The sequence below is a fragment of the Procambarus clarkii genome, chromosome 87 (assembly GCF_040958095.1).
Source record: "Procambarus clarkii isolate CNS0578487 chromosome 87, FALCON_Pclarkii_2.0, whole genome shotgun sequence".
In the NCBI taxonomy this organism is placed as follows: Eukaryota; Metazoa; Arthropoda; class Malacostraca; order Decapoda; family Cambaridae; genus Procambarus; species Procambarus clarkii.
The window spans coordinates 10,137,294-10,146,134 of record NC_091236.1 but is presented as its reverse complement, the minus strand read 5'-3'; the positions used below and the strand labels follow the sequence as shown (position 1 = coordinate 10,146,134).

At 42.6% G+C, this 8,841-nt stretch overlaps 1 protein-coding gene across 1 annotated transcript in view; it reads left to right on the top strand.

Annotated features, from left to right (window-relative positions):
• Positions 1 to 3,047: 3,047 nt before the first annotated feature.
• LOC123747028 (arrestin domain-containing protein 17) overlaps positions 3,048 to 8,841 on the top strand; it is a 135,919-nt gene continuing 130,125 nt past the window's right edge. Inside the window, exon 1 of the mRNA XM_045728975.2 lies at positions 3,048 to 3,512. The gene's annotated coding sequence lies outside the window, so the exon portion shown is untranslated. The remainder of the gene's footprint in view (positions 3,513 to 8,841) is intronic.

The following is an 8,841-nucleotide window of genomic DNA, read 5'->3' as shown; positions in this document are numbered from 1 at the left end:
TAAAATCCTGTTTTGTGTCTCTGAGAGTGCAGGATCCAAGTAAATACAGTAGAATTTCTGGTTGCAATTTTTATACCATGTTGTAGTTCAGTCGATTAAGGCAGCGTCTGGGATGCTTTTGGACGCAGGTTCGAATCATCACAGCCCTTGTGGATTTGTTCATTTGATACATCACGCTATTGTGATTTCTGTGTGTAACTTCGTCTTGATGCTTTGCACCTAAACTCTGGTGATTTTTCGTTCGTCCCCTTCCCAGAGCTTTGTTGAAACTGGGGTCCTATATCTACAGGATAGCAATGATATACTGCCTTGTTCCCTTAAACTGTCCCTGCAGATCCTCAGTTTCTGTGCTTTGACGTGCCTCTCGTGTGGGCCCTGTTCCATTTCACCCCCTTCCGTTTTTCCTACGGATGTTTGGCTTGCAAGATTACCTCTAGATTCCTGTTTACAATCCTTGCCACCATGTAGGTTCTCACTTGTGGAGCTTTTGCAAGATATTGACCCAGACGGTAAAGGCTTGTATCACTCCTGTTATGAAATATAACTTTCTTCAACGCTTATTCTTTGCATTCACAATCTATTAACCTATTCACAGATGGGTTAGTCTGTCGACTGTTGGTTATTCCGTTGTGATGCCTGACCAAAACCTGTATGTGCCACCTACCTCCGGAGACTTGCAACTTCACCCCAGAACATTATGAAATTTTGTATGCTCTTCGCCAACTGCTTTTCCGACGTGAACGTCCATTTGTCATTTTGGTTGACAACGGTGTCCTCATGGCTCTAGACTCATTTAACTGTATGAATCCTGTTTCTTATGTAGGATTAAGATGAGTTTTGGGTTCCCACCCATATACTACTATAAATGAATGTGAGGACACTGTCGCTACGGTGGCAATTAGTACTTATTTTTACGTCCCACGAGGACATTTTTTTCATATTTCTACTCCTTGGTGATATTTAGCGCCCTCTGATTATTTTGCGTATTTGATGGTGCTACATAGCCTTCCCGGTTTGGTGCCTTCTTTTGATAATTACTTACTTCATATTTCTACACTACTCAGAGACATTGCAGGGTCTTTGATCTGGTGTTACAGGTAACACACTTAAAGGTAAACCATTTCCTTGGTATTCCTCCTACCATTGTAATACAGTGGGAGATGGCTTTGGCTAGGTTACGTATTGCCCATACACGTTTAACTTGAAGGCAACCTTGCCCTGTTTATTGTTCGAACTTCGCTGTCTCACTTAGTCGTGCACCACTTACTTCGAGGTCATTTGTCAGCTAGAAACCTTATTGAATCTGATACCTTTGCAGTTGTATCAAAACAAACTGCAATTCAGGCTAATGAAGCTGACTAAAAAGTTCAAATGCCATTAACATTCGTACAAGTTTCATTAAATGTTTCGTACTTTGATCTCGAGAAACTGATTAAGAATACTTTATGAAGCTAGCAATACCAGTCTTGAAGCTTTGCTATAAAATTCATTCCCTCATGATTTTCCTATAGTCGTTTATTGATTAATTTATCGAGGAACTTACAGGGTATACGGGTCAAGAAAGTAATACAACCCTCGAGTTTGTCACTCATTGGTGTGAAGTTATGACCGTCTTCCATTCGATGCCTTTTGATAATTTCTTTTACTATCCTGAGAAGCATTTTTAGATTATTTAAAAAAGTTTTTATAAAGTTTCAACAACCAAGGCAGAACTTGCCTTGTCTTACGGCTTTCAAAACATCTATGGTTTTCAAGCTTTTCGTTAATATGGTCCTAGTATTCTTGTTCAATAAGTTTATTGAGATGATAAAAATCTCCATAATACATCCCAAAAGGATAGAGTAGCGTTAAGCTATTTCTTTCTTCTGTCCTTCAAGGGGCTCGTATCCATGCAGTAGACAAATAATCATATTGTATACTACAAATATTTACAGTGATTCAATAGTCATCATATAGCGCGTATTACAAACTATATTACAAGAATTTTAGTATTACTGTACATTTTTGGGGGGGGGGATTGAACCTCGTAATTATTTCTGTTATTCTGTATTGTACGGTCCATTTCTATGTCTTTCCTCGTAGCTTGGAAACCAGCCTTGTATAATGTTGAACTTTTTCTAAAAAAAAAAAAATTATTTCTTGGGTAAGAGCCAACATCATTCAGGTATGCATATTCAAAATTGTCTCAAGTTAGGCTCCTTTGTTCACGAATGTCGATTAGACGTTAAGCAGCTGTATTTAATTATGATGTATGCGTGTTGCATTATATCTGAAATTGTCTGCATCTAGGGTTTGCTCCTTCCATACAGGAATGTGTATTCATCATTTTATTATATTGTAATAAGTCTTAGTATTTTACTATTCTTGTGAATTGGCTTTTGGCCTAGATAAAGCCTAGTAACCATTTACGTGCCAACTCTGGCATGTAAGGGTCATTCTGATTCCTATTAGTTTTACATCATCAGGTAACATTAATATTAAGAAAGCAATTTACATATCGTAATTTTATTATTTTAATTATTTTCTTGTAAATATTATCCAAAATAATACACTTATATTTTAAAAGCGTTTTGCAAAGCTCATACTGAAATAAAAATTGAACCAACGAGCTTGTCTGTGAAACAGTTTCGTCTGAAGCATGCATACAAACTAGCTACTGTATAAAGATATCGCACATAAGATGGTTCCCAACGGTTTTTAAAAGCCTACCCAATCATACCCAACCTAATCCAAACCAACGTAGCGTAAACTAGTACCTTCTAACCCAGCGATATATGCGGTTGTAACAAACGGAAAGCGAGAAGTTTCAGCCCCGCTCCTGTGCCAGATAAGCCCATCACGGGCTCACCATAGTTCGTGCTACTTGGAACTTTTAGTTCCCAGTAAAAGTTCTTTTTACTGGGAACTTTACTTTTTTGTTTAAAAGGAACTGGAACTTTTAGTTCCCAGTAGCTGAATCTTAAACAACAACAACGGAAAGCGAGCTCTGAGGAGCTGTCTTGCTGGAGAGGAAGCGACGACGCCAGCAGATTACCAGTATTGTTCGTGTTCGCCTCGAGTGAGAGCGGCCTGACCTCAGGCACACAAGAATTGTTCCTGTGTTTTCTACTGATATATTATTCTTGGCGAGCTAAACTCATGGACGAGAGGAACTGCTTACCATGGGTAATAAGTGGTGATCACGGCTAAGAAGGAAAGCGGATCATTGTTTTGACAAAATAGAAAAAGCAAAGCCGATCATATAGTTTGTGAAAAGGGAAGTGTTATAAAGCATTAAATCTTTATAAGCATGAGTATTCTGGTGCTGCTGCTTATGAACGTTATGTACAGCACTATAGCGTGGGGCTGAACAATTAGACTATGAGTGAGAGAGTGGCAGTAACCTGCATGGTCGTTGAGGACTAGGGATAGTTCAGGGCGACAAGTATATATGTTTAACAGTGGGCATGACAATGCAGTAAGTGCATTATGCTGCCTCCTGTGTTATCAAGACCAGCCTGTGCGACAGAAAGGTAAGTAAACAATAGATTATATTGTATTTATTAGTTTATTAATGTATAGATGTATATAATATACATATATATTGTATACGGGTGCATCCGGATGCCAAGAACAACCTATGAGGGGTAGAGGCAGGCAGTGGCGGATTAACCTAGTTGGAAAAGTAGAATATGCTTCGAGCCTCGCAGTAAACACTTGCACTTAAGCTGTTTGGTGAAATTGGCATCTACGATCTGGCGACACTGCATGTAGGGGGGTCAGGGGGAACTGCATGTAGGAGGGTCAGGTGGAACTGCATGTAGGAGGGTTAGGGGGGACTGCATGTAGGAGGGTCAGGGGGAAACTGCATGTAGGAGGGTCAGGGGGAAACTGCATGTAGGAGGGTCAGGGGGAAACTGCATGTAGGAGGGTCAGGGGGAAACTGCATGTAGGAGGGTCAGGGGGAACTGCATGTAGGATGGTCAGGGGGGACTGCATGTAGGAGGGTCGGGGGGGACTGCATGTAGGAGGGTCAGGGGGGACTGCATGTAGGAGGGTCAGGGGGGACTGCATGTAGGATGGTCAGGGGGAACTGCATGTAGGATGGTCAGGGGGGACTGCATGTAGGAGGGTCAGGGGGAACTGCATGTAGGATGGTCAGGGGGGAACTGCATGTAGGAGGGTCAGGGGAGAACTGCATGTAGGATGGTCAGGGGGAACTGCATACTGTACAGGATATAAATATTACGGTCATCAATAATATGATATAAATACTGTTTAAATTTAGCCTCCCACAGTCAATACCGAAATATTAAATGCATGGAACAGTAAAAGAGGAAATGCTAGTGAAAGAAAAATGCAAACACGAATGAAAGAAAATGCAAGGAAGAGCGCAGGGAGAACTGAAATAATTAATGGAAGTAGGAGGAGAAAATATATAAGGAAAAATGAATAAATGAATAACACAATACAGAGACTGGATAGAGCTAAAGAATAATGTTGGTGACCCAGAGGTTAATGATCAGCCTAACCTTACACACTCATTACCACCTCAACCCAACCCCTTATTGTCACCACCTCATCCGTAACCATCACTATACACTGCTCCCGTCACCCAGCTCTCCGCCATCACCATCACCCCAACACATGTGGGTACAAATAGAGGGAGAAACATCTTCACTATCACCACACATACTATCACTGCACGATTCACCGCTTTTTATTATAGAAACCACAGCCATATCACCACAAACCCAGTCACCATCACTACACACATAACTAGGTGAGCACACACACACACACACACACACACACACACACACACACACACACACACACACACACACACACACACACACCTAGTGTGAGAAAAACCCTAGTAACACATCTGGAGAGAAGAGACTTCGTGACAACCCATCAACATGGGTTCAGGGAGGGTAAATCTTGCCTTACAGGCTTGATAGAATTCTATGATCAGGTGATAAAGATTAAACAAGAAAGAGAAGGGTGGGCGGACTGCATTTTTTTGGACTGTCGGAAAGCCTTTGACACAGTACCCCATAAAAGGTTGATGCATAAACTGGAGAAACAGGCAGGAGTAACTGGTAGGGCGCTCCAGTGGATAAGGGAGTACCTAAACAATAGGAAGCAGAGAGTTACAGTGAGGGGTGAGACCTCAGACTGGCGTGAAGTCACCAGTGGAGTCCCACAGGGCTCTGTACTTGGACCTATCCTGTTTCTGATATACGTAAATGATCTCCCAGAGGGTATAGACTCATTCCTCTCAATGTTTGCTGACGACGCCAAAATTATGAGAAGGATTAAGACAGAGGAGGACAGCTTGAGACTTCAAGAAGACCTGGACAAGCTGCAGGAATGGTCGAACAAATGGCTGTTGTTAGAGTTTAACCCAAGCAAATGTAATGTAATGGAGATAGGGGTAGGAAGCAGGACACCAGATACAAGGTATCACTTGGGAGATGAAATACTTCAAGAGTCAGAGAGAGAGAAAGACCTGGGGGTTGATATCACGCCAGACCTGTCCCCTGAAGCTCATATCAAGAGGATAACAGCAGCAGCATATGCCAGGTTGGCTAACATAAGAACGGCCTTTAGAAACTTGTGTAAGGAATCTTTCAGAACATTATATACCACATATGTCAGACCAATCCTGGAGTATGCGGCTCCAGCATGGAGTCCATATCTAGTCAAGCATAAGACTAAAATGGAAAAGGTTCAAAGGTTTGCCACCAGACTAGTACCCGAGCTGAGAGGTATGAGCTACGAGGAGAGACTACGGGAATTAAACCTCACTTCGCTGGAAGACAGAAGAGTTAGGGGGGACATGATCACCACATTCAAGATCCTCAAGGGAATCGACAGGGTTGATAAAGACAGGCTGTTTAACACAAGGGGCACACGCACTAGGGGACACAGGTGGAAGCTGGAGGCGCAAATGAGCCGAAGGGATGTAAGAGAGTACTTGTACCCTGTAACGAGTAGTTAACAACTGGAATGCTCTGAAGGAGGAAGTTGTAGAAGCCACCTCCATCCACAACATGATGGCCCCATTTGACAATTTGAAAATCTAAGTAGTTAGGTTGTAACAAGGCCAAGAGGCGGGGTATAAAGAGCTTACCTCACGGCCCCCTTAAACACAGATAGGTAAGTACCACACATCCCCCCCCCGCCCCCCTAAGACACCAGTGTCCTTCAGGGGGGGGGGGGGGGAATGTGGTAATTGAGCCATCATGAGTAGCCGCTCTCCCTCCCTCCCTTCCCTCTAGGCTATAACACCCCCTCCCACCCCCACCACACACTCCCCCAGGCTTCGGCACTCCCATAATACTCCCCCCAACCCCCCACCCCATTTGACCTTTACAACACTAACACCTCCCCCCCCCCCACACACCCGAACACCACCACATCACCACACCTTCACTAGACTCACACAACACCTCACCACACCCACCTCATCCCCCCCACCCCACCCCCCCCCCGTCCCTCACACAATATCCCACGTCGTCCATCTCTCTATTTCCTCTATCCCCCGTAATCATCTTAATTTTTAAGCTTAATTTTCTCTATCTTATTGAAATTGAAATAAGTTTATCGAGATATAAATACACAAAGGGATGACGTAGCTCAAGCTATATATATATATATATATATATATATATATATATATATATATATATATATATATATATATATATATATATATATATATATATATATATATACTGTATACAATATAGACATCACAATCAATTAACGTATTGCCGAACATTCTGAGTGATAAACATATACATGTCTTCCTGTACACATGTAGTATGTTATCAAACATACACACAAATACTTGTATGAGTTGGTACACAGAAAATTTGCAATAGACATTTAGACAGTTCAACAAAGTTACAATCTTGGTGCAAATTTTGTTTTGTATATCTCCCCAACATATCATCCATCTTTGCTTTGTCTGTCTTATTCGTGTCCTCCATTTCTCGAACACAATTACCAAGAGACAAAAGATAATGAGAACTAACAAGAGAAGGTTCTTATGGAAGACACTTGAGGCAGTGAACGACAGGTCAACGTTTTCGGCAGGTTGGGGTGTGGTGGGGGTAAAGAGGAGGGGTGATGGGGCAAGAAGGGGTGATAGTGGGGAGGGGTAGTAAGTGGTCTCCTAGCGAGGTGGTCTCCTGGTGATAAGAGACAAGACACTATGGATATGTGACCTCTAGAGTGTTTTGAAAGATAGGGTAGAGATATCCTAAGGTACTCTATGGTATTAGGATTGATTTTGTATCAATAAACCTACCTGAACTTAGACAAGAGAGAGAGAGAGGGAGGGGGGGGTTTGGGAGAATAGTGGGGGGTGGAACAGTTAGAGAAGGGGGGTGGGGGGTAGGGTTCTGGAGATGATTGAGATGTCGGCGGAGGCGGGATGCTTGAAATCACCCCCTACCCCCCCCATCCCTCACACGCCCCACAATAATCAACACCCCCCCCACCCCCACCAACCTCCCCCAACTCACCAAGGACCCCTGCACCCTCCCCCACCCCATCTCCAGGGCTTTGTGCTTTTTTCTCAATTATTTTAAGGCGTGTTATATTATCATAGCAATATGGAAGTTGTAGTGAAGGACCTGGTGACTCTAGTGGGAGCCCTGAGGACAGAGTTGGACTCTCTGCGGGAGGAGGTGCGTCAGCTTAAAAAACAACGAGAAGTAACGAAGGAGGAGACCAGCAGTAAAGGGACCTCGTCTTGGAGAGTTGCGAAAGACAGGGGCCTTAAGAAGACTTTGATAAAGCCGCCTTCAAACGCCATAGCAACTTCAAATTCATTTGACGTTTTGGAGGACGAGTGCTGTGGAGAGACTGTGGATCGCGCAAAAGGGAAAGCAACGAAGAGAAAGGAAGCGCAGGCCCCTCAGAAAGTAAAGGAAGTACCTAAGCAAACATTAGTTGTGGGAGATTCCCAGATAAGGTATTTGGATAGAACGTTTTGTGCTAGAGATAGGGGGAACAGGTTAAGGGTTTGCTATCCCGGAGCTGGCATTGGTGATATTATAAACAACATGAATGATATTATGGCTGGTAATGGGAACAATCCCATTATTTGCATTAGCGTGGGAGGAAATGATGTTGGTCGAGTCAGGAGTGAGGAACTGATTCAGAGGTATAAAACAGCCATAGAGTTAGTTAGGAGCAAGGGAGGAATCCCGATCATATGTGGCATTCTTCCAAGAAAGGGAGTGGGAAATGAATGGATATCGAGGGCACTTGGTGTCAATTGCCGGCTGGAAAGATATTGCAAATCAAATGCAATATCTTTCATAGACAACTGGGAACACTTCTATGGAAGAAATGAAATGTATGCTCGTGATGGGGTGCATCTATCGAGAGCTGGGGTTGTTGCTGTTGCGAACTCGCTAGAAGAAGTGGTTAGAGGTGTTTGTTTGGGTTTAAACTGTTAGTAGATAGAGGTATGGGAATTGATTTGGAGGAAGGAGGTAATAAAAGTATGTGTTTGTGGGAGAAAGGAATTGGCAAAACGATCAGGGAAAGAGAAGGTCCGCAAAATAACAATTCACTTAGGGTATATTACACTAACAGTAGAAGTCTAAGAAATAAAATTAACGAATTAAATGCTCTTGTCTGCACAGAAAAAATAGATATTATTGCACTTACCGAAACGTGGATGAATGTAGAAAATAGAGAACTATTAGCTGAATATCAAATATATGGATTTAAACTATTTCACACAGATAGATATATTAGACGAGGAGGTGGAGTAGCCATATATGTTAGGGACAATTTGAAATGTAGTCTCAAAGAGGGAATCAAAACAGAGCCACA